Source organism: Cupressus sempervirens, chromosome 3, assembly GCF_028749045.1.
Source record: "Cupressus sempervirens isolate cs-2001-9-10 chromosome 3, ASM2874904v1, whole genome shotgun sequence".
NCBI lineage: Eukaryota > Viridiplantae > Streptophyta > Pinopsida > Cupressales > Cupressaceae > Cupressus > Cupressus sempervirens.
The window spans coordinates 10,539,231-10,566,473 of NC_143120.1; positions in this window are offsets into that span (position 1 = coordinate 10,539,231).

Consider the following 27,243-nt stretch of genomic DNA (forward strand, 5'->3'; position numbering starts at 1 on the left):
TAGATCATCTCATAGCTTCCTTCTTCTTATATAATATTCTTTTGTTGTTTTAAGTCATGTAAAGGCTCATGAGCACATCAATGGATTTAAATAGGGGTAGAGACCTACTTAGCACCTTTTAGAGAGACAATTTGTATATAATTAGGTTCTAGGATGAGTTTTTATTAAAGGAGCTCTCACTCCCAAAAAAAATGCAGGAGATGATTTCTTATAAATACATGGATGTAATATGTACCACAGGTTTTTATTTTGATGCAATAATATAGTCTATTGGTGCTCTCATTTCGAGTGTAGTTATTCTTGCTAGAGTGTGTTATTTTGTGAATGCATGTTCATGAATAATAATGGAGCCAATGGTTTTATTGTGTTGCTATGATTGTGTGATCTTTTAGTTTTGGTATTTTCCTTATGTTAACAAATTTTGCTATTGTGACAAATTGGAGAGAGGATCATCTTTGTTCTTGCATAGCATCTTGTCTTGCAAGAGTGCACTTTTTGTGGCCTTGCGATTTGATGAAATGTGAAACATATTTCAATTTATATTGAGATGGAAGGGCCCATATCTATTTATGGGTATCAATGCCATACCATAGATTTATAGCCTAGGGGCTTGATAGGTCGGTTCTCTATATCATCTATATGGGGTGGGTAGGGCCAAGTTATATAAGAGGTAGGGCAGCCCCCTACTAACCCAATGGGGTGAGAAGGTTGGTGTTACTCAACATCCTAGTGAATCAATCAAGGAAGGACCCAAACTGGAATCGGCCCCTATATATCTATCTGTGGTGATTTCATTAGTGGAGTTGAGGAAGCGTTACTCCTAATTTCATTGGTTTCCTGCTTGATCCTTTTGATAATTTAATTTGTAGACATGTTGTCCGTTAGGAATTTCCCTTTCAAATTATTTTCTTGAATCTCTTGTTACTCTATCTTTTTTATTTTCTTTTAAAATATTTGGTTAAAATAGGAATTCATATAATTGTGTCGATAAATTGAATTCATCATAAAACATAAAATACAAAAATATATCTCTTTTGTTGTTACATTTCAAATATCAATAGATTGTCCAAAATTGGTTTGAACTAACAAAGGCCTCCTCATGAACTTATATATTTATCCCCAATTGAGAAAACCTAGTAGGTTGCAAAACCCACCTAGAACCTTGAGTTGGTCCTTGATTAGATTTTCAAGAGAGGGATTCAAAAGGATCCCCATCGTTCAACATTGTGCAAAATGACAACTCAACAAGTGGGTCCATCTACCTTCTACAACTCCTAACAAGGTCGGCACAACTCCTAATAGGGTAGGAATCTCCTCATAGGGATTCAAATTCTCATAATAGGGACTGATATGTATTGAATGTATTTTAATGGCTCCTAACAAGGTCCATCCTCTTACAAGGAACTTATATATTAGTACATTGTTTTGTGGGTACCATCCCCATCAAGGTTCTCCCTTTGATCAAGGGTTTCCCTAGTTAACATATCTAGTGTTATTGTATGTGTATCTTCTTATGGTTACTATTGATATTGATCACATGTTTAAGGTTTAATAAGGTTGATAAAATTTGTATTGATATGATAAATTATTCACCCCTCTCTCAGTTATCTTGGTAGACTTTACTTTCTAGCACACCCTTCATCGGTATTTAGCTATCTAGAATAAATGCATACAAAAAAAAATACAAGTGTACAAATATGGCTTATTAGATGCATATGTTTAGTGATCAAATATGTAAGTACATGAATAAAATATGTGGGAAAAAAGTGTATATTTCTCAAATATTTTGAAATAGATGCACATGTATATTGATTGTTAGAAGTTGTAATCTTTCCTTGGTGTGTTTATAAACCAAGGTTAGACCTCCTTTCTTTATTGTTATAATATATTAGGATATAAGCCAAGGTATCCTAATATAGTTCTTTTTTGTCGTTTTTCCACTACATCTTATTTTGTCCTCTAGTGGAATATGTGAGGACAAATATGTATTGTAATTTGTAATTTAGATTATTCCTCCTTAAGAGGAATCTCACTCTTGGCCTCACACACTTATGAATGGTGGCATTCATAAACATGGGAGTTACATTCTAACTGCTCTCTCTCATCTCTATTTAAGAGATGACCCTCCTCTCTCATTTCTTATGAGGTTTCTTCCTCTTCTCAATTATTGTATGAGCAATTTCTCTCTCTCTCTCTCTCTCTCTCTCTCTCTCTCTCTCTCATGCTCTCTCTCTCTCTCTCTCTCTCTCTCTCTCTCTCTCTCTCTCTCTCTCTCTCTCTCTCTCTCTCTTCTTAGGCTTTTCATGCCTCATTCATAATGTCACAAGGGGTTTTCTTTGCTTTCCCCTTTTCAAATATCTTGTCTCATGGTGTTGGATCTTGAAGCTTTCTCTCTCCTATCTTATGGTAATATCTTTTCATGCATTAACTCACTTAGATTCTTTCCTAGTATTGCTTATTTACATATTTAATCTTTGTTTAACCATTTCTAACATTGATCAAGTGCAAAACTCTAGTGAAAATGATAGTTGCCCTATCATCTGCAAGAGTGACTTTAAGTAAGTTTATTTTTTGTGATTAATTGTGACAAGAAAAATCTTTAAGAACAAGAACACAATATAAAGTTATCTAATTGAAGATAGTACAAGCACAATGTGGATGTTTGAATAGCTCCTAAACACCTATTTCCATGACTCTAAATACAATTTGAAGACACTTCAACCATAACCTATCTACCTAAGGTAAGTTGGATTATAATGTGAATGTGAATTAGGCATAAAACTTGATGTTTCATCCAACACAAGGGCTGAACCCTTGAGAGAGGGTATCTTACAATCTTTTCATGTGAGGAGTTGGGAGGTCTAGGATGCTTAATTCACTAGGAAAGCACACTCTTTTCAAAAATCTATAAATTTTTTATGTAAAGCCTAAAAAAACTACCTCAACCCAAAGGAAACACATATGATGAGTAACTTAAAGTGAAAACACAATCCATTTATACTAAAATATCCATACTCAGGTAAAAGAAGACAACTCTAACATAAGGTGTTTATTTGTAATTCACGATCTTGATGCCTATAAATTTGGTAGCAAAGACACTTAAGAATTTTAATAACCTCTATTAGGGGGCCTCTATACCTCATACAAATTTGGATATTTACCTCATTTTTATTGATGCTACTAGCATAGCATTCAATAAGTAGGTAGAAGACTTCACTTACCCTTCATTTATATAGTTGGTCTTAGGGGAAAACTCTATAGGTTATCTCCCTTAGAGTGGTTACTTCTCACTAGAGTAAACCCTCTAAAAGGAAAATAAAATATGCATAATTTATCTTACATCCAAGATCCAAAAAAGAAAGGAGAGAGGATACTCTTATAGTATCTTGGGATCTATTATGACATAGAGTGTTCAAGTGCACCAAACACTTGCTTCTTTTTAGATTAATCAATCCAAATGTGAGCTAATATACAATGCATAAGATTTTTTTAGTTCCCAACTATAAATGAAACATGTGCTAATGTATAATAATAAATGTAAAATATGAATCCATAAATCTTTTGTAGTTTAATTCCAAGTTTGGATGCACAAAATAAGATGAACCAATAGTGATTTCAATAGGGTTGGCTCAAAACAAAAATAAATCTAAAATGACAATTTTCTAGAACCAAATCCCATAAACAAAAAATCATGTGCAAGCATACCTCATAGAAACGCATAACTAGTGAACCACATGTGAGATTGATTAATCTACAAAATAAAGATTAGTAAAAAAATGTGCAAGTAAATGGATAATTTTATGAATTGTATGCCTAAATTTAGAAATTAAATGACAAGGTTTCTACAAATATAAAAAATGAACACTAAGAAGATTCAAACAAATATAAAGTAACATAAAATATTAAATCAAATCTCAACAAAGAAGTTAGGTGTGAAAGCTTGGGTGAAAAATGTACAATTCTAGTGATTGGTGATTTTAGAAATTATAACAAGAAAATTATCAGTAGTTAAAGCATAAGAAACCCACTAAATGTGCCAAAATGATAATGATGAAAATGGAAAATATTATTTTGATCCTAATCAAGCCTAGACATAAGCTCTAGACTCATCAAGTGAAACCGACTTTACAACACTAGAGAACTTAATCATCCATGCAAACATAATATAAAAATATAGCAAATATGCCCAAGAGATGTTTTACATGTAATTAAGTGAAGAATAGTAAACTAGAAGAGTTTACTTGTAAAGATTTGGTGAAATGGTACAATTTACGATGGTGATTGATAAAGTAAGATGATATATGTGAAGAGGTTGACATAAAGGCACAAAGTTCAAGGAATTATTTATTACTCATAAGATTTAAATTAGTTTTGAGGTTGACATATGGAAACACATTTAGGAATTTTCCACTAGCTCAAGAACAATATAAAGGTGATGAAAGATCAATGGGGGATATTAGTTGATGATATGACATGTGAAGTTTATGAAGGATAATTGAAATATAGTGTGTTAGAATTTATTTAGGGAATAAATTTCAATATTAGCATAAATGATATGTTATACAATAAGTGCAACTTTCAAATCAAGTCACACTTATTGATTCTAATAGGTTGACAATGAAAATCATCTAACAAAGTCACTCCTAATAAGGTGTGCAGGATCCTAACAGGTTTGGAGAATAAATTCTTTAATCAAGTGACTCTTAGAAGGAGTTCTATATCCCTTTGTAGTGTAGATCTTAATAGATCTTATGTGTAAAGCTTCTAACAAGGCCTCAAACTCTTAACTAAGTCAAACCCTAACCAAATGGATGTAAAAGAGCTCCTAACTGGAATAATTTATTATTGCACTAGTGGATATTTATTGGTGATAATTCCCACTATGAGTTTTACCTCTAACCAAGGTTTTCCATGTGAAAAATACTTGTATCATAGTGTTTCATGTGTGAATATTTGAATTACTTTGGTGTAGCAACACCTAGGCTAACTCATAGTCCTAACTCTACTCTTTGGTTTTTCGCTTATACTGACCTTGGCCAAGTCATTTGGTTATGTTTGGACCTTAGAAGGTCACATGTGTTTGCTCCTAGGTGGAATTGACTAGGCTCAATCCATTCTAGTTATTTTGGTTTGCCTTGTGTTTAGGTTGTTAGGGGTTATGGGTCTTATAATCTAAAAGTTTGAGGGAGGTATGGTTTTGAACTTATCTTCTCCTCTATGATGTTTTTACATTCTTTTACATAGATTGGAGGTCCTGCATTGTCATTTGGGCAAAAAGTTGAGAAAGATGTCAATTGTTGCAAAAGTTGTCAAATAGATCAAAATGGTCAACAACATGTAAATTGATGCTCTAAAGGATAAATCATGCCTAGAAATCATAAATAGACAATGTTGGGCCTACTTGGAAAGTTCCAAGTGATAAATGTCCAAAAATTGCAAAAATGAAAAAGTTGTCAGCAACTTTGAAAAGTTGCATGACAACATTTAAGAAAGAATTGGACATGTCATGAATCTAAGGTTGATGATTACTCTAAATATTAGAAACATCTTGGAAAACATATAAAAGCATGAAATAAATCCATTCCAAGGGTTGGAGTTGGTGAGAAGTGAAGTTTTGATAATAAAGCCACGGAATACAATTGCAGAGCTACAATTTTGTGTCCTCTTGATTGCAAGAATGCATTGATGGATTGGAAGTATCATTTTTTATTTGGGTTCTTGTTCTATTACAATAATTTTTTTATATAGAGTTCAAGTTGTTTAGAGTTCATTTGTTCATATTTTTAAATCTTTTATTTCTAGTCTATTCGCTGGTTCAGTTTTGAAAACTTTTGGCAGAATGGCTCCTCCATAAATCCTCACCATGGAATCATCATGGTTCTTGGGGATATTGAAGAGGAGATCTTTTATAGTGTACATGGAAATGTAGAGGCCTAGAAAATCATGGCTTCTATTTTTGTTGTCATTCCCTAGGCTAGCCTTTGGTGCATGGCTAGGTGATCACAATGCTAATATGTTGATTTGGGTGGATTGAATGAGTTAGGTAGTTCAATATAAGTGTTGGAGAAGGAGGAGGGATGTGTGTGGAAGTTGAATGAAAGAGGAGATGTTCCCATGACAAGATTTTCTAGGGTATTCACTAAACCCTTATTGATACTAACAAAATGATTCAAAACCCTTATTTTTAGGCACCTATATAGGAAGGAGGTGTAGGGACAGGTTGAGGACCTGAGACCCACAAATTATTGTAGTATTTCCAAAAGGGTATCCATAATGGAGGTTAGTTCTACACCTTGTTAAGTTAAATTTGGAGTTGTGGCCCAAAAACCAACTTTGGAGGCCTAATGCTACTAGGTCTAATTAGGACAATTTTGTCAAGTTTGAAGAAATTGATAAGAAGACCTATGGATTTTGAGACCAAGAGGTTAGGGAAGGACTAAAAACCATCAATTTTTATTCCTCACTCCATGTTGAAGGAAAAATTTTCATTTTTTGGTACAATTATGATATTGAGGAACAGGTGGGAATGTCCTTAGGATGAGTGCAAGTTGTAAAATTAATGGTGTAGCTAGATGGTGAAGTGTAGAGGATAGGATATATATCCTCTTGAGGTTAGGGTGACAAATGGGAAACCTAATAGGCTATAAGAGAGCCTAGGTGTGTTCTTGGAGAAGGAAAGGACTAGTAAGCAATCCAACTTACATCAGATTGATATCAAAGCCACCAAAGATTTAGGGGTAGTGGCATTTGTTTGTACATTGAAGAGTCAATAGGCAGGTAGACATGGTGACTAATGCATAAAATTCCAAGGAGATGAAGGATAAAAAGTAAAGGAATAGGCTCCTAGAGGAAGTATTTGAGGAGATGAACACTAAATTGGAGGAAGTTTCCAAGACAACCAAGAAGATAGACCAAGAAGGGGAAGCTAGTAATAAAGGTCAAAAAAAGGTTGATGAGGAAGACATCATACCTAAGCTAGACCCTCCATTATTTGAAAAATGTTTCCTAAAATCCATCAAGGCATGGGTGGAAAGGTCGTAGAAGGAGTTCCTTTGTTTAGTGGGAAGATGGACCTGTTAGATGGTAGCCGACATATTATGGCCAACATGTTATAACCCTAAAGAGGTTTAATACTTGTATAAAAAGGGCTTAGGGTTGGGTATTTTTTATGTGTGGTGATACGAAATTGGTTCTTGCGGCGGTATTGAGCTGTAAGGGATTACAGATTGTAATCAGGTTGTAATCACTGGATTGTAATAAGATCGGACTTGCTATTTGGTGGACGTAGCCCAGGGATTGGGTGAACCACGTTAAATCTTGGTGCCTTGTGTTCATTTCTGTGTGTTCTATTATTTTTTTTATTGGTTATATTTGCATGTAGTTTTTTATTTCTGTCCGTGGTTTATCCTAACAAGTGGTATCAAAGCCTAGTTGTTTCTCAGTTATCCTCTGCAGGAAAGTCTCACGGTTAAGTGGGAGTCTCACGGTTGAGTGGGAGCAATGGCAGATGATGGTAAGCTGAGGGTTGATAGGTTTAATGGGCAGAACTTCCAGTTATGGAAGATGCAAATGGAAGACTATTTATATCAGAAGGATTTATGGAAGCCGTTGGAAGGAAAAGCCAAGAATCAGGGAACTATGTCAGAGGCTGAATGGGATCTTTTGGACAGAAAGGCACTCGAAAGCATTCGGTTATGCTTGGCACCATCAGTGGCATTTAATATTACAAAAGCAAAGACGACAGAAGATTTGATGAAAACCCTAGCGAAATTGTATGAAAAGCCCTCTGCTTCAAATAAGGTATTTCTCATGAAGCGTTTATTTAATATGAAAATGGCACAAGGTGGATCTGTTGCAGATCATTTAAATGAGTTTAATACTATTACTAGTCAATTATCTTCTGTGGGTATCAATTTTGATGAAGAAATTAGGGCTCTCTTGATTTTGTGTTCTTTGCCTGAAAGCTGGAATGGCTTGGTAATGGCGGTGAGTAATTCTGTTCCTGGATCTAGTACCCTAAAATATGATGATGTGATCGGTGTTATTTTAAGTGAGGAAACTCGTAGAAAATCCTCAGGTGGATCTACATCAGGAAGTGCTTTAAATGCACAAAGCAGGGGCAGAACGACTGAAAGAGGAAGTAACTCTAGAAATCATGGGAAATCAAGAGGAAAGTCAAAGGGGAGGAGGTCTCAATCGAGAGGACCAAATGATTGCTGGTACTGTGGGAAACCAGGGCACAAAAAGAAAGATTGCTGGACTCGAAAGAAAAATGAAGGAGATAAATCAGATGGAGACAAAGAGGCAAATGTGGTAAGTAACAAATCCGAAGAGGATGCTTTGCTTCTGTCTTTAGAGAATGTTGATGATTCATGGGTTTTAGATTCTGGTGCTTCTTTTCATGCTACACCTCATAGAGGTTATTTCATTGATTATGTCCAAGGGGATTTTGGGCTTGTTTATTTGGGGGATAATGAACCCTGTCAGATTGTTGGAAAGGGAAAAATTAAGATTAAGTTGCAGAATGGGAATCATTGGCTACTACATGAGGTAAGACACGTTCCAAAACTAAGTAGAAATTTAATTTCAGCAGGGCAACTCAGTGATGAGGGTTGTGTAGTTACTTTTAATGATAAAAATTGGAAGGTTTCAAAAGGTTCCCTTATAGTAGCAAAAGGTGTGAAAGTAGGCACCTTATATCTTTGTACAGGTCATATTGTTCCTTCTACTTTGATTGTTTCAGAGAAAAATGAATATTCAGGAACAATTACTGCAGTTGAGCAGGGAGAACAAATAGCTGCTGTAGATTCTGATACAGCGCTGTGGCACAATAGACTTGGGCACATGAGTGAGAAAGGTATGAAAGTACTTCATTCAAGGAAAGTTTTACCAGGTCTAAAATGTGTGAATATGGATTTCTGTGAAAGTTGTGTGTATGGAAAACAAAAGAGAGTGAGTTTTGTAAAGACAGGGAAGGAAAACAAAAAGGAGAAATTAGAGCTTGTGCATACAGATGTATGGGGACCGGCTCAGGTATCTTCCCTTGGTGGCTCTCATTATTATGTTACATTTATTGATGAAACAACTAGAAAAGTATGGGTTTATTTCCTTAGATAGAAATCTGATGTATTTCAAACTTTTAAGAAATGGAAATGCTTGGTTGAAAATGAGACTGGTAAGAAATTAAAATGTCTCAGATCTGATAATGGTGGTGAGTATTGCAGTCATGAATTTGAAGATTATTGCTCCACTAATGGTATTCATAGACAAAAAATTGTTCCAAGGACTCCACAGGAAAATGGAGTGGCTGAACGCATGAACATGACTATAATGGAGCGCGCAAGGAGCATGAGGTTGCATGCTGGGTTGCCCTTACACATGTGGGCGAAGGCTGTCAATACTGCAGTATATTTGATTAATAGAGGTCCCTCTACTCCTTTGGGCTGTGGTATTCCAGAAGAAGCATGGACTGGTAAGAAGGTGAGTTATTCTTTTCTCAAGACCTTCGGTTGTGAAGCTTTTGCTCATATAGACTCTGAAAATAGAACCAAGCTAGAAGCTAAATCAAAGAAATGTGTCTTTGTTGGATATGGCATTAATGAATTTGGCTATAGGCTTTGGGATTTTGAAAATCATAAAATTATAAGAAGCCGGGATGTCATATTCAATGAAAAAGTGTTGTACAAAGATCTATTGCAGCAACATGAGAAGAAAGAAGATGATTATGTAGTGTTGGATGATACTCCAAAAGCTGATGTTCCAGCCATTCCTCATGATGTGCAAAAACTACAACAACAAATACCACACACACCAGTGAATGTTAGACGATCAACAAGGCCAATTAGACCTCCACAAAGGTTTTCTCCCTCTTTGTATTCTATTTTACTTACTAATGCTGATGAACCTAAAAGTTATGATGAAGCTGTGCAGGTGGATACTAAGATTCAGTGGGAGTCTGCAATGAAAGATGAAATGGACTCTTTGCTGAAAAATAAGACATGGGATTTGTGCAAGTTGCCTGCAGGTAAAAAGGCTTTACAGAATAAATGGGTTTACAGGTTGAAAGAAGAGGAAGGAGGTAAGAAAAGATTTAAGACTAGGTTAGTTGTAAAAGGATTTGCACAGAAAAAGGGAAATGATTTTGATGAGATATTTTCTCCTGTTGTTAAAATGACTTCTATTCATACTGTTTTAAGTCTTGTGGCTACTGAAGATTTGCATTTAGAGCAGATGGATGTTAAAACAACCTTTCTTCATGGTGATTTGGATGAAGAAATATATATGGCTCAGCCATAGGGTTTTGAGGTCAAAGGTAAGGAGAACTTAGTGTGCAAATTGAAGAAAAGTTTATATGGCTTGAAGCAAGCACCTCGGCAATGGTATCTGAAATTTAACAGTTTTATGCATGAGCATGGATATAATAGGTGTCATTTAGATTATTGTGTTTATTTTAAGAGGTTGGATGATGATAGCTACATTATTTTATGTCTATATGTTGATGATATGCTTATAGCTGGGTCTAACATGCATCATATTAAGGGGCTAAAATGCCAGTTAGCACATGCATTTTCTATGAAGGATTTGGGGGCAGCAAAAAAAATCCTTGGTATGAAGATTTGTAGAGATAGGAAGAACAGAACATTGACACTATCTCAAGCTGATTATGTTGAGAAGGTGTTGCAACATTTCTCTATGGAGAATGCTAAAGCTGTCAACACACCTTTACCTGGTCATTTGAAATTGACTAAGGAGGTGTGTCCCAAGACACAGGAAGAGGAGGATAAGATGTCCAAGGTACCCTATGCTTCAGCTGTAGGAAGTTTGATGTATGCTATGGTATGCACTCGGTCAGGATATTGCACATGCAGTGGGAGTCGTTAGTAGGTATATGAGTCATCCAGGTTTTGAGCATTGGAATGCTGTCAAGTGGATTCTCAAATATTTGAGAGGAACATCCAATAAGTGTTTACACTTTGGGGGCTCTACTACTGATTTACAGGGCTATGTTGACTCAGATTTGGCTGGGGATATTGATACCAGGCGGAGTACTACAGGTTATGTCTTTACTATTGGTGGGGCAGCCGTGAGCTAGGTTTCTAGGCTACAGAAGATTAATGCTCTCTCCACTACAGAGGCAGAGTATGTTGTTGCTGCAGAGGCAGCCAAAGAGATGATATGGCTTCAGTTCTTCTTGGAAGAATTGGGACATCCTCAGAAGGATAATTATTTGTTCATAAATAGTCAGAGTGCCATTCATCTTGCTAAGAATTCAGCTCTGCATTCTAAGACCAAACACATACAGTTGCGGTACCATTTCATTCAGTCAGTTTTGGAGGATGGACAGTTAAAGCTGGAGAAGATACATACCAATGAAAATCCAGCAGATATGTTGAAAAAGGTTGTCACAAGGGAGAAGCTGAACTCCTCTTCATCTTCAGTTGGTCTTTTAGACTAAATGTGAATAAAAGAACAGCAGAGTCCAGGGTGGTTTGATCCAGTGGGAGCCCCATGCGGTAGTTGTATTGCTACAGGATCAGTCTCCAAGTGGGAGATTGTTGTTTAGTGTGGAGCCTGATCAGTCCCCAAGTGGGAGATTGTTAGATTGTGGTGATACGAAATTGGTTCTTGTGGCGGTATTGAGCTGTAAGGGATTACGGATTGTAATAAGGTTGTAATCACTGGATTGTAATAAGATCGGACTTGCTGTTTGGTGGACGTAGCCCAGGGATTGGGTGAACCACGTTAAATCTTGGTGCCTTGTGTTCATTTCTGTGTGTTCTATTATTTTTGTTATTGGTTATATTTGCATGTAGTTTTTTATTTCTGTCTGTGGTTTATCCTAACAGGACCCTGAACGTGTGATAGAATGGTTTGAAGGGATGGGAAACTACTTTGAATGTGAGGGGGTCACTGAAGCACAAAATCTCAAGGTAGCCAAATCTAGGCTAAGAGGATCAACACTAGCATGGTGGAAGTCTTAGGTTGTGTCCCCATCAGAATTCCCTTCTTGTTGTTCAGTCCACTTAGTTTCCCCTTGGCTTTTTGAGTCTGAACCTCTGCTACTATAACCTCTTTGGTTCCTACCATCTTTGCCTCTACCTCTCCCTCTAAATTTGGTGTCACACTTCTTCTTGTTATTTTCTTCCACTTTGAATGCCAATAAGAAACATCTATGGACTATTGTAGGTGTCCATAGGTTGATTTCTTCTTGTATGTTCCACTTCAACCTACCTAGATACCTAGCCACCTTAATAGGTTCTTCTTCTTGAGTCCCTAATCTCAAACATAAATTCTATAATTCCTTAGTAAATGTTTCCACATCCATATCTTTTTTCTTTAATATTTTCCTCTTCTTGTGGATTTTAATTTCATAGTCTTTGGGTAGGTATTGTTTTTTTACCTCAGTCACCATGGATTTCCAATTTTCAAATTGTTTCTTTCCCACCTTCTCCCTTTCTTCTTGGAGATACTTCCACCATGCTAGTGTTGATCCTCTTAGCCTAGATTTGGCTACCTTGAGATTTTGTGCTTCAGTGACCCCCTCACATTCAAAGCGATTTTCCATCCCTTCAAACCATTCTATCACACGTTCAAGGTCCATCTTCCCACTAAACAAAGGAACTCCTTCTACGACCTTTCCACCCATGCCTTGATGGATTTTAAAAAACATTTTTCAAATAATGGAGGGTCTAGCTTAGGTATGATGTCTTCCTCATCAACCTTTTTTTGACCTTTATTACTAGCTTCCCCTTCTTGGTCTATCTTCTTGGTTGTCTTGGCAACTTCCTCCAATTTAGTATTCATCTCCTCAAATACTTCCTCTAGGAGCCTATTCCTTTACTTTTTATCCTTCATCTCCTTGGAATGTTATGCATTAGTCACCATGTCTACCTGCCTATTGACTCTTCAATGTACAAACAAATGCCACTACCCCTAAATCTTTGGTGGCTTTGATACCAATCTGATGTAAGTTGGATTGCTTACTAGTCCTTTCCTTCTCCAAGAACACACCTAGGCTCTCTTATAGCCTATTAGGTTTCCCATTTGTCACCCTAACCTCAAGAGGATATATATCCTACCCTCTACACTTCACCATCTAGCTACACCATTAATTTTACAACTTGCACTCATCCTAAGGACATTCCCACCTGTTCCTCAATATCATAATTGTACCAAAAAATGAACATTTTTCCTTCAACATGGAGTGAGGAATAAAAATTGATGGTTTTTAGTCCTTCCCTAACCTCTTGGTCTCAAAATCCATAGGTCTTCTTATCAATTTCTTCAAACTTGACAAAATTGTCCTAATTAGACCTAGTAGCATTAGGCCTCCAAAGTTGGTTTTTGGGCCACAACTCCAAATTTAACTTAACAAGGTGTAGAACTAACCTCCATTATGGATACCCTTTTGGAAATACTACAATACTTTGTGGGTCTTAGGTCCTCAACCTGTCCCTACACCTCCTTCTTATATAGGTGCCTAAAAATAAGGGTTTTGAATCATTTTGTCAGTATCAATAAGGGTTTAGTGAATACCCTAGAAAATCTTGTCATGGGAACATCTCCTCTTGCATTCAGCTTCCCCACACATCCATCCTCCTTCTCCAACACTTATATTGAACTACCTAACTCATTCAATCCACCCAAATCAACATATTATCATTGTGATCACCTAGCCATGCACCAAAGGCTTGCCTAGGGAATGACAACAAAAATAGAAGCCATGATTTTCTAGGCCTCTACATTTCCATGTACACTATAAAAGATCTCCTCTTCAATATCCCCAAGAGGAAGTCTTAGTAGGCGAAGAAGCTCTAACAATGGTGGAAGAGAAAGAAGCATCAGCCAAGGTAGGGGGTCCTACTTCACCACCATGAAATGCTACCATTGCAATTAGTTATGTCATCCTACATATAGGTGTTTGGAGAAAGGCTCCAACTCTCAAGGGAGTGTAAAAGGGTAAATTACATACAAGAAGAGTCTAGTAACAATAACAAACCATCTAAGGTGCCCTTAGAGTCAGAAGAAGGGGAAAATCTAATGATAAGAAGGACATTGATTAAATAACCTATCAAGGAAGAACCAAGCCAAACAAGAGCACTATTTAGGGTGAAGTGCAAGATGATGGGGAAAGTGGGTAAGGTCATCGTAGACTCAAATTCCACAGATAATATCATATTAGAGGAGGAAGCTACAAAATTTAACATGAAAATAATTCCACTTAGCAATGCCTAAAAAGTTACATGTCTCAATAAAGAACAAGATGTTCTTGTAAGTGAAAAAACATGGGTTGAATTCTCAATAGGAAGGTATGAGGATAAGGTGTTATGTGGAATTCTACCTATGGATGCATGCCACCTTCTAATAGGAAGGCCATGGTAGTTTGATAGACAAGTAATGCATGATGGATCCAAGAATGCATACTCCTTCAAGAAAGATGGTGTGGCCTTCAAGGTCCAATCCTTAATAGAAGAAGGAGAGGTGAAATCTCCAAGTCCCAATATCCTCATGGTGGGTGAAAAGGAGTTCTTGCAAACCTTGGAGGAAGGAGAAGGAGTAGGGTTATCCCTAGTGTTGAAGCCTAAATAAGAAGTTTATGATAAAGTGGGGAAGAAAATAGAGCTACCTAAAGAAGTACAAGAAATGCTTGAGGAATACAAGGATATTGTTAGTGATGGACAACTTGCTACCCTACCTCCCAAGAGACCCATTAACCATCAAATTGACTACATTCCAAGAGCCACTCTTCCTAAAAAAGTTGAATATAAAATGACCCCTCAACAAAATGAGGAGATTTCCAAGCAAATCCAAGAACTCTTAGACTGAGGCCTAATTAGGAAAAGTATAAGCCCTATGATGCACCTGTTGTTTTAGCACCTAAAAAGGGGTGAACTTGGAGACTATGTACTAATTCAAGGGAAATTAATAGGATAACCATTAGGCATAGGTTCCCAATACCTAGGATTGAAGACCTAATGTACTGTTTAGGGGAAGCAAGGTAATTTATCAAGATAGATTTAAAAAGTGGCTATCACCAAATTAGTATAAGGGAAGGGGATGAATGGAAAACAACCTTCAAGAAAACAAAAGGTCTATATGAATCTCTTGTAATTCCATTTGGCTTGTCAAATGCTCCATCTACTTTGATGAGACTTATGAACGAGGTGTTTAGAGACTACATTGGTAAGTTTGTTGAACTGTCTATTTAGATGACATTTTGATTTTCAGTAAAACTAAGGAGGAGCATATCAAACATTTAAAAATTGTTTTCAAGAATTTTCATAAAGAAAAACTAATGATCAATTTGGAGAAGTGTGACTTAATGAATCATTAGCTAGTGTACCTTGGGTTTGTTTTGTCTCAAGGGAACCTCAAGATGGATTAGATTAAGGTCGATTCCATACTAAACTAGCCTAATCCAAAAGTTGTAATAGAGGTGAGAAGTTTTCATGGTTTGGCCCAATATTATAGGAAGTCTATCAAACATTTCAGTGCTATTTGTGCTCCTATATTAGACACTATCAAAGGTGGAATGGAGAAAAAGTTTCATTTGACTCCTCAAGAAAATGATGGGTTTGAGACACTCAAAAAGAGGATAACTCATCCACCCACACTTGTTCTACCAATTTTTGACAAGCTTTTCATAGTGGACTGTGATGCTAGCAATGTGGCAATAGGAGCAGTCATAAGCCAAGAAGGGAGGCTAGTGGCTTTTCATAGTGAGACACTAAATGATGCAAAGATTCTAGAGTTGTATGCTTTAGTCCAAGCTTTAAGGAAGTGGAGGCATTAATTTCTTCCAAAGGAGTTTGTGGTGTATTATGATAATCAAGCCCTCAATTTCCTGAACTCCCAAGACAAACTCAACAACAAGCACTTAAAATGGGTAGAATATCTACAAGCCCACACTTTTAAAATCAAGCACAAGAAAGGAGTGCATAATAAGGTAGTTGATGCCCTCATTATGAGACTCCTAATTGTTGGTGTAAATAAGTATTTACTATTTACACTTACTTAAGTTTACTTAGGTTAATGCATATTTTATTATTTATTTATTAGTCACCTAGGAGTATGCATACTCTTGTGAGTTGTCATGTTGACAACACAAGAGTTCGTACCTCTTTTATGCACATGGTGTCTACAACATAGGAGTTAGCACACTAATTAAGCACATGGTGTCTACAACATCTCCACTTCAGATACACCTTGTCATTCTTATCCTCTCATCTAGAATGAAGGATAAGATGTGTGCTTAGTTGTCGTGCTTATCTTATATCCTGGTTCTTTCTAGACCCATTCTAGCTGCATCTTAAGAGGCTTTTATATACAAGCACTCCTAGTGTATATGTACACAGAGCAATGTATGAGGAGATGCTTATATTCTTGAGATAATATATTCTCATATTGATCATACTCTTTTGGTCTACTCTTGTGCTTGTGCTTGAGTTCCTTGATCTTGGGTGAATTTTTTCCTAAGGAAAATTCTTACATGGTATCAAAGCTATACCAAATTCTTACATGGTATCAGAGCTTGGGGAGATTCTCTTCACATAGCCATTCGAGACCATAGGTGCTTCAACACCTTAAACTGAATCCAAAGAATCTATAGAAATTGGGAGTGTCTAGAGCCAAAGCAGACCTCACCATTGCATCCAGAACATCAATTTGATCAAATTTGTCTATAAATTTGCCTATGTTGGGCAATAGTCAAAATTGAGGCAACATTTTTTTGCAAACCGACAACCCAAAGGATTGATTTGCAAAATTGGTACGATCATTTCAGATCTGTACATTTAATTTTTACATCTGCATTTTTTTCATCTGCCTCTACAATTTTTTTTAGATCTGCATTATTTTCCAAAAAAATTGGCCATCGAGCTTGTAGGAGAGATATTTTGCAGGTGAAGATTGAAGCTTGCTGGTGCAAATTAGATATTTGCATCACATTTAGAAGGTCAAAAAACCCCCAAATCAGATTTCATTTCATCCAAATTGGACATTTGAGGCAAAATCTAGAGTCATTTGATTTTTGGAGGAGCGACGACGATTCAGGGAAAATAATGATAGCGGTGATTTTCAAACAGTGATATCTCCCTCATATGAACTCTTTTTTGTGAGCAATTTTTTTTTGTTTTGGGTAGAATTTCATGATCCACACATTGGTGCAGGTGGTTTGAGATCTTTGTTTCTGAATTTTTTGGCAACTCACAAATCTTGATTTTTGCCACTTCAAATGCTTAGTACGGGCTCATCTGGACACATAATCAGGTTCCATTTTTTTTGAAAATGTATATTTTTTTGGTCTACTTTCCAAATCTATAATTAGATTATAGGTTATGTGGACAAAAATACTACTTTTAGAAATAGGCCCTAATTTGGCATGTGGCTATCACACTAAGTGCCAAATCATACATTAGGGGGGGTTGATTGATTATTTTTAGATTTTGGGGGGTGCATAAATACATTGATCTCATGGAGTTTTGTCACATATGTCAGTCTGGTATAAGACCGAAGTTGACAACATGGAACTATCACAAATGGAGTGTTTTGATGCTTGATCATCTCTGAGAACATCAGGAAATCCTTCCTTATCTCCATTCATAGATATTTCCACCTAATTTTACTTGGAAACATATTTCTAATCTTCTTGGCTTTCTGTATAATAATATGAGTAAGGAATCTTGTGCTCCTCTTCGTATGGCAAGTTTTCCTCATGATGTTTGGATGGCTCTTTGTGAAGCATATGGAGATCCAAATATTCCTCCATTTCTAGAAGACATTATATCTTTGGTCACTTCAGCCATGGTTCCTCCAACTCCAGATGAGATCTCACCTCCTGATTCTCCTGATGATTCTACTGATCTAGTTCCAGCCACAGATGCTCTAGATTCAGTGTAGTAGGAAAAATCATGTCTTCTGACTTTAGCTTCATGGGATGACTTCCTTCCAGATATGGTAGAGCTATTCATGGAGTCTCACATAGAAGATGTGGGAGACATCATCAATTCCATTCGTCTTCTCTTTGTTGAGGAAACTACTTCATGCATTGTCGAAATTGATCATGACACCAGCAATAGTGCTTCAACAAATTTAGATATGTGGGGTCCTATTGACAGATACAGGGAGAGGTCACAACATCAACAAATTCCACATTCACACATTGCAATAGTGATACGTCCAGCACAACAGAGTACACCTAGTCTTCCAGCTCCAGCATTAGTGGATGGCTTCTTGGTAGACATTGTAGGTTTGTTCGTGGAGTCACACATCACATATTTGGGAGACAACATTGATTATATCCATCTTCTCTTTGATGAAGCATATACTTCTTCAGTTGTCACAAGGGTTCACTCTGACCCTCATGTCCATTCTCTACATGATCAGTCTTTATAGGTTGACGTGATTGTGGATCCTTATGTATAGTAGTTGCAAGAGGTCTCTTTATCATTTGAGGAGACAACTTTTTCTTTGAAACATGTTCTACATCAATCCTTGCTAGATTTGTACTTCTTCTTAGCAGTATTGGAAGAAGCCATTGTCAACATTGACACAAGGACAATTGAGCAGGTTTCAGAGACTACATCTATCTATGGGATTGTTTCCACACATAGCAGAAGCATCTCATTTGTACCTATGGCATTGTTTCTTCCTAAGGGGAGGAACACCATTTAGTGCTCCTAGATTAACTTCTACATCAGAGTATCTATCATTGGTCAGCATTCTTCTTTCGGGAGGGGGGAGACTATCTTGTCTCTCTTCTTCTTCTCATATTTCTTCCTTGTATATACTTGATGTATGTTGTAATGGGGGGGTCTTGATTACTCCATCCATCCATACATCGTGTCTTTTTTATCTCTCTTTTTGGGGGAGGGTTTTTCCCATGAGGTTTTCCCTCTTTCTCCACTTTATGAGAGATTTCATTTTTCTTAGTACATGGGTACCTAACATGGCCTAGTAGCTGGGACCCATCATGAATTTCATCCTAGATTATGCAAGCTTAATGGAATTCCCCTAAGTTGCACTTAAGGGGGGGTGTTGGTGTAAATAAGTATTTACTATTTACACTTACTTAAGTTTACTTAGGTTAATGCATATTTTATTATTTATTTATTAGTCACCTAGGAGTGTGCGTACTCTTGTGAGTTTTCATTTTGAAAACACAAGAGTTTGCACCTCTTTTATGCACATGGTGTCTACAAAATCTCCACTTGAGATACACCTTGTCATTCTTATCCTCTCATCTAGAATGAAGGATAAGACATGTGCTTAGTTGTCATGCTTATCTTATCTCCTGGTTCTTTCTAGACCCATTCTAGATGCATCTTGAGAGGCCTTTATATATAGGCACTCCTAGTGTGTATGTACATAGAGTGATGTATGAGGAGATGCTTATATGCTTGAGATAATATATTCTCATGTTGATCATACTCTTTTGGTCTACTCTTGTGCTTGTGCTTGAGTTCCTTGATCTTGGGCGAATTTTTCCCTAAGGAAAATTCTTACATGGTATCAAAGCTATACCGAATTCTTACACTAATAGTGCAAGAAGTTCAATTTCAAAGAATTGGGATTGATAGCTTCAAGGACCTATATGCTAATGATGAATATTTTGCAAACATTTACAAGGTATTCAACGAGTATAAGAGCAATTTCCATGGTGAGTTTTCTTAATACACTTTGCAAAATGACTTTTTGTTTAAGGGAAGTCAACTATGTGTTCTTAGGGGATCAATGTGGGAGAAAATGATTCAATAATAGCACAATGGGGCACTTAGTGGTCATTTTGGAGTCAATAGACATGATAATTAGTCACTAGATTCTACTTTTGGCCTAAAATGAATAGAGATATCATACAATATGTGGAATGTTTTGTGGTATGTCAAAAAGAAAAGGGTACATCTTCCAATGTAAGTCTTTATCTACCCCTTCCAATTCCTATCAGGCCATGGGAGTATTTAAGTATGGAATTTGTGGTGGGATTGCAAAGGATTAAGCAAGGGTTTGACAATATTTATGTTCTATTGAATAGATTCTAAAAAATGGCACATTTTACCCCTTGTAAGACAATCCATGACGCTTGTCAAATTTCTCACTTGTTCTTCAAGGAGGTGGTTGTTAGTTTGTGGTGATTGATCAGGGAAGTATTGTACATACTCCATAATTCCTTGGCGGGGTTTAGGGGGTAGCCCCCAATATAGTTGGGATCTCCAAGCCACGAATGTTGGGGGTTTGGGGGCGGAGTCCCTGAGAAATTTTTTTTGGGGCTATTTTATCAGAATTTAATGGTCAACATGTTGTAACCAATTTTAACCCTAAAGAGGAAAAAATACTTGTATAAAAAAGCTTAGAGTTAGGGATTATTTCATTGTGGGTGATGTTAAAATTGCTTCTTACATTGGTATTCAGCTATAAGGGATTGCAGATTGTAATCAAGTTGTAATCACTAGATCATAATAATATTGGACTTGCTATTTAGTGGATATAGCCTAGGGTTGGTGTTTTGTGTGCTCTTATATGCAATCTATTATTTTCTGTTATTGGTTACATTTGTATATATAATTGTTATTTCTGTCCCTGTAAAATAGTAACAAGTGGTACGAGAGCCAAGTCATTTTTTAGTTATCCTCTACAGGAAAGTCTCATAGCTGAGTAGGAGTCTCATGGTTGAGTGAGAGTGATAGTAGATGAGGGTAAGCTGAGGGTTGACAAGTTTAATGGGCAAAACTTTCAGTTATAGAAGATGCAAATGGAGGACTATCTTTATCAGAAGGATTTATGGAAGCCATTGGAAGGAGAAACTAAGAACCAAGGAACTATGACAAATGAAGACTAGGAGATTTCAGACAGAAAGGCACTTGGAAGCATTTAGTTATGCCTGACACCATCAGTGACATTCAACATTACAAGTGTGAAAATGATAGAAAAGCTGATGGAAACCCTAGCAAAATTTTATGAAAAGCCCTCCGCTTAAAATAAGGTATTTCTAATGAAGCATTTATTTAATATGAAAATGGTAGAAGGTGGATCTGCTGCGGATCATTTAAATGAGTTTAATACTATTTCTAGTCAGTTATCTTTTGTGAGTATTAATTTTGATGAAGAAATTAAGACTCTTGATTTTGTTCTCTTTGCCTAAAAGCTCGAATGGCTTGGTAATGGCTATGAATAATTTAATTTTTGGATCTAATAGCCTAAAATATGATGATGTGATCGATGTTATTTTGAGCAAGTAAACTTGTAGGAAAACCTTAGTTGGATCTACATCAAGAAGTGCTTTGAATGCACAAAGCAGAGGTAGAATGACTGAGAGAGGAAATAATTCTGGAAATCGTGGGAAATCAAGAGGAAAGTCAAAGGGGAAATGTCTCAATCTAGAGGACCAAGAGATTGATAGGCTTGAAAGAACAATGAAGGAGATAAACCAGAAGAGAACAAGGAGGCAACTATGGTAAGTAACAAATCTAAAGAGGATGTTTTGCTTTTGCCTTTAGAAAGTGTTGATGATTCATGGGTTTTAGATTCTGGTGCTTCATTTCATGCTACACCCCATAGAGGTTATTTTATTGATTATGTCCAAGGGGAAAATTTAAGATTAAGTTGTAGAATGGGAATTATTGGCTACTACATGAGGTAAGACATGTACCAAGGCTAAGTAGGAAGTTAATTTTAGCATGCCAACTCGGTGATAAGGGTTGTGTAGTTACTTTTAATGATAAAAATTGGAAAGTTTCAAAAGGTTCCCTTGTAGTAGAAAAATTTGTGAAAGTAGGCACCTTATATCTTTGTGCAAGTCATACTGTTCCTTCTACTTTAATTATTTCAGAGAAAAATCAATGTTCAGTAATAGTTGCTACAATTGAGCAGGGAGAACAAATAGTTGCTATAGATTTTGATACAGTGCTATGGCACAATAGACCTGGGCACATGAGTGAGAAAGGTATGAAATTACTTTATTCAAATCAAGTTTTACTAGGTCTAAAATATGTCAATATAGATTTCTATGAAAGTTGTGCGTATGGACAACAAAAGAGAATGAGTTTTGTGAAGAGTGGGAAGGAAAAGAAAAGTGAGAGATTAGAGCTTATTCATACAGATGTATGGGGACAAGCTTAGCTATCTTCCCTTGGTGTCTCTCATTATTATGTTACATTTATTGATGATGCAACTAGAAAAACATGGGTTTATTTTCTTAGACAAAAATTTGATGTATTTCAAACTTTTAAGAAATGGAAATGCTTGGTTGAAAAGGAGACTGGTAAGAAATTAAAATGTCTCAGATCTGATAATGGTGGTGAGTATTGTAGTCATGAATTTGAAGATTATTGCTCCACTAATGGTATTCATAGGTAGAAATTTGTTCCGAGGACTCCACAAGAAAATCAAATGGTTGAATGCACGAACATGACTATAATGGAGCATGCAAGGAGAATGAGGTTGCATGTTGGGTTGCCCTTAAACATGTGGTTGGAGGCTGTCAATAGTACTATGTATTTAATTAATAGAGGTCCCTCTACTCCTTTGGGCTGTGGTATTCCAGAGGAAGCATGGACTACTAAGAAGGTGAGTTATTCTTTTCTTAGAACCTTTAGTTGTGAAGCATTTGCTCATATAGATTCTAAAAATAGAACCAAGCTAGAAGATAAGTCAAAAAAAGGTGTATTTTTTGGACATGAAATTGATGACTTTGGTTATAGGCTTTGGGATTTTGAAAATCATAAAATTGTAAGAAGCAGGGATGTCATATTTAATGAGAAAATATTGTACAAAGATCTGTTGCAACAACATGAGGAGAAAGAAGATGATTATGTAGTGTTGAATGATACTCCAGAAGATGATGTTCCAACAATTCCTCATGATGTGCAACAATTGCAACAACAAACACCACACACACAGTGAATGTTAGATGGTCAACAAGGCTAAGTAGACCTCCATAAATATTTTCTCCTTCTTTGTACTCTATTTTACTAACAGATGCTGGTGAATTTGAATGTTATGATGAAGTTGTGCAGGTGGATACTAAGATTCAGTGGGAGTCTGCAATGAAAGATGAAATGGACTCTTTGCTAAAAAATAAGACTTGAGATTTATGCAAGTTGCCTGTAGGTAAAAGGGATTTACAGAATAAGTGGGTTTATAGGTTGAAAGAAGAGGATGGAGATAAGAGAAGATTTAAAGCCAGGTTAGTGGTCAAAGAATTTTTATAGAAAAAAGGCATTGATTTTGATGAGATATTTTCTCTTGTTGTTAAAATGACTTCTATTCATACTATTTTAAGTATTGTGGCTATTGAAGATTTGCATTTGGAGTAGCTTGATGTTAAAACAACCTTCCTTCATGGTGATTAGGATGAAGAGATATATGTGGCACAACCACTGGGATTTGAGGTCAAAGGTAAGGAAAACTTAGTGTGCAAATTGAAGAAAAGTATATATAGCTTGAAGCAAGCACCTTGGCAGTGGTATCTAAAATTTGACAGTTTTATGCATAAGCATGGATATAGTAGGTGTCATTTAGATCATTGTGTTTACTTAAAGAGGTTAGATGATGCCAACTACATTATTTTATGTTTATATGTTGATGATATGCTTGTAGCTGGGTCTAAAATGGATCACATTAAGGGGTTGAAACGCTAGTTAGCACATGCATTTTCTATGAAGGATTTGGGGGTAGCAAAACAAATCCTTAGTATGAAGATTTGTAGAGATGGAAAGAATAGGAAATTGATATTATCTCAGGCTGATTATATTGTGAAGGTGTTGCAATGTTTCTCTATGGAGAATGCTAAAGTTGTTAGCACAACTTTACCTGGTCATTTGAAGTTGACTAAGGAGGCGTGTCCAAAGACACAAGAAGAAGAGGGAAATATGTCCAAGGTACCTTATAATTTAGCTGTAGGAAGCTTGATGTGTGCTATAGTATGTACAAGGCCAGATATTGCACATGCAGTGGGAGTCATTAGTAGGTATGTGAGTCATCCAATAATTAAGCATTGAAATGCAGTCAAATGGATTCTCAAATATTTGAGAGGAACATCCAGTAAGTGTTTACACTTTGGGGGCTCTACCACTGATTTACAGGGATTAGTTGACTCAGATTTTGTTAGAAATAGGAATTATTGAGAGAGGGAGGGGTGAATCAGTAATTTACAAATTTTAGTAGCCAAGAGAATATTATTTATTACTTTGAACTTACATAACAAATTAAACAAGTAATTTTGAATAGAAATAGTAACCATGCATAAAGATAACTCATAACACCATATTTTGTTAACTAGGGAATCCCTAGCCAAGGGAAAACCCCAATGGGGATGCGACCCACTAGATAATATACTGATATATATGTTTCTTGTTAGAGGATGGACCCTATTAGGAGTAAATGAGAAAATTTAGTATAGAGAATACTTGTTAGGAAACTTTGAATCCCTATTAGGAGTTGTAGTACAATAGATGCAAAACGAGCCCATTGCTCAAACATGCACTTCCAATTACAAGAAGAGCTCACTGCCCAAACAAGTAATTAGTCCTTTGGTATATAGGTGCTATAACTTCTTTCTTGACTAATCTATGATCTTTAGCTTGATCTCAAATCACAAGAATAGCTTCTCAAAACTTTGCATATATCACTTCACAAAAGTTCGCATACAGTTGCTCAACACAACATATCGCTTTCACAACTTGCACAACTTACACTTGCACTATTGAATTTGTAAAATGTCCTTTGCATAAATACCATGCCTTTTCACAAATTTTTGCTAGGTCACCTAAGACCATAATATATTTTTCCAACTTAGAGGAAACATCTAGGATGTCGGCCCTAATTGGTCAAATAACTATTTTGTAAACAAAATAATTCCTTTACCTTTAATTCCGTTGTTCTACTTCACTAGTAAAAAATGAATTTTTTTTCTTTTCTGTGCAGTCTGTACTAACTTCTAAGGTTATACACATCATCATAAACATGTATAATATCTCCATATAACTTTGATAATCATAATATGATGTTAATAACAAGTTACATACAAAATAATACACTGCTATAAACTAAATTCATACTTAGACAATTTTCTGAGTACCAAAAGCTAAGCATCTTTATTTTGGAGGTTTTCTAAAAGTATGTACATCTCGTGTTTCCATAAATGATAACAATTACATATCTTCATTAGTCAACTGTCAATAATCTCCCCCTTTGGCATTGATGGCAACACAATTAGGAAAATTGGCTAAGTATCAAAAACTTGTCCAACACATTACAGTAGCAATACATTAATCATCTTTTACAACTTATCCATCTTACATATGCTCTCCCTTTCAATATGATTTCATACCTTACCTTATTATCTTCTCCTTATTTATAATTTTCTTATGCACTTCTCCCCCTTTGACATCAATGACAAAGGTATGTCAAAAAAAAAAGTCAAAAACTGTTCATCTGCCTTAAACTGATAATATCTTTATATAGTCATCAAAACTTGCCTTAATATTGTTTAAACCTTTTGTCCATGTATCCTTGGCTATTTCAACAAAGGTGATAATTCACATAGGGCATGTGATGCAATCTCAACTGCATTAAGATTGGAGTATAAAAAGTTTGAATAGGTGTCCTTGGCTTTGACACACTCCAACTGTCTCCTAATAGTAGTTATCCTCAAAGACATAGACTCTCTAAATTTCAATAATCTCTTCAAAATTTGTTCTTTCTAAAGTTTTAGTTTCCTGATATCATTATGAGGTTTGGCCACTTGTCCTTAAAAGTCATCAACTTTGTTAGAAGGTTGTTGTATCTGGTTTGATAGAGCTTCTAGCTCACTCAACTTTCCTTCAATCTTTTTGTCAAAACCTTTGGTCAACTTGTGAGATAAGGTACACTTAATGTATAGTACCTTTCCATCTTGCTAACATTTTTGAAGTTCCTTGATATAATTATCAAGACTTAGCAAATCATTCTTGATGTTCTAAAAATGGTGCTAAATAAATTAGCATCATGTGAAATTTGTGCCTTTGACTCTACAACATTAAAAAATTTTTTAAATTCTTAATCAAAAGATTTCAACATTGCCTACGCCCTCTATTTAGGATCTGCCTTTGTATGCTTGACTGTCATAGTACTGTGTAATCTGCTAGTAACCTCCATTAAGGTTCTTTGTAGGCTCTTTACTTTCTTGTTCTTCTCAATAAGTTTTGTCAGAGATGAGATCAAGTTAGTATGATCATCATCATCACTTGTCAGGCTAGAAAGTGAAAGTGGAGTAGATGAACTAGAAGGTTTAGATTCATCTTCCTTTTCTTCTTTTCTACTACCTCTTTGACTCTTCTCTCTTATTTCTCTTTCTCTTCTTTTTCTTTTCTTTCGTTCTCTCTCTTTTCTTCCTCCTCTATTCTCTTCTTATTCTCTTCCTCTATTTTCTTTTTCTCCTCTTCCTCAACTCTTCTTTTTATTTCTTCTTCAAGTAATTTTTGCTTGGCTTCTTCTATTTTTGTCTTTTCTTCTTCTAATAGCCTCTTCTCCTTTTCAATTTGTTTAAGTTGATCCTCAATAACATTGGCATGAGATTCAAGCTGTTCAGAACTCTGATAAGGGTTAGCATCATCAATATTAATATTAATATTGGTCTAATCAATTTGCATTGTGTCACCACTTATTGACACTTCTAAGGTTCTAGGTGTTGGCGAACATGTTGCCTTAGATTTTTTCATCATCTGACTTATAGTTGTCAATGTTTCACTTCTTATCTTGTCCTTCTCACCCACCATAAATAGAAATGGTCTTACTTTGTTTCTTAAGTAAGGTGCTAGACTGCTCAACAAATTCCTAACTTCTTCTTCATCATCAATCTTGCATATGGTCCTTATCATAGAATTCAAAAGTTCCATGTCTTTTTCTTGAGCTAGTGCCTTCTTCTCTATGAGTCTTTCATAGACCTTTTGATTTACTGTGCCTTCAATATCCTTAAGTTTCATATTGTTAGCTATTATATATATCTCATAGTAGAGATATCAATCTAATCTATCTCAATATCATTATACAAATCATAAAATCTATTCATTTGAACAAAGTTCCCTTCATTAGCAATGGTTGAATTTATCTTCTCAATCTTTGGCTTCCACGGTTACCTTGCTTTACCTGCTACCTATTTAGAAGTAGTAACTCTTTTTGCCTATTTAGCTTCTTGTTCTTCTTCTTCTTCTTCACTAGATTCAACAAGTGTCAACAATCTCTTTTGTCTCTTGCCTATTCCAGTAGCCT